This window comes from Penaeus monodon, chromosome 28, assembly GCF_015228065.2.
Source record: "Penaeus monodon isolate SGIC_2016 chromosome 28, NSTDA_Pmon_1, whole genome shotgun sequence".
NCBI lineage: Eukaryota > Metazoa > Arthropoda > Malacostraca > Decapoda > Penaeidae > Penaeus > Penaeus monodon.
Genome location: NC_051413.1, coordinates 2462655 through 2462940, shown reverse-complemented (window position 1 = coordinate 2462940; position 286 = coordinate 2462655). Strand labels below are relative to the sequence as shown.

The window sequence follows — 286 nt, the reverse complement described above, 5'->3', positions numbered from 1 at the left end:
TCCCCCTCACCCCCTCATTTATTAATGCATTTGAAATGTTGCCATCACTCATATATTTCACACGATCGTCTACCAAATAAATAACACTTACTGGAGACCGCAGCGTTGATATTCATTAATATGCAAATATGAGCTTAAGGAACACTCATTTAAGAAAATGAATTTGGAAAGTGAAAGTGATAAACGGAAGACGGAATGAAAAAGCATCAAGCATGTGAACGTAGAATCCGTAGCGAAAGATCGGAATGGGAACAGACGTCGAGACAGCGAGGTGTGGCCGCCGCTG

The 286-nt window shown here is 41.6% G+C and overlaps 1 long non-coding RNA gene across 1 annotated transcript in view; it reads left to right on the top strand.

Annotated features, from left to right (window-relative positions):
• The window catches only part of LOC119591280, a 65247-nt gene that overhangs the window by 26740 nt on the left and 38221 nt on the right, over positions 1-286 (top strand). The window lies entirely within an intron of this gene.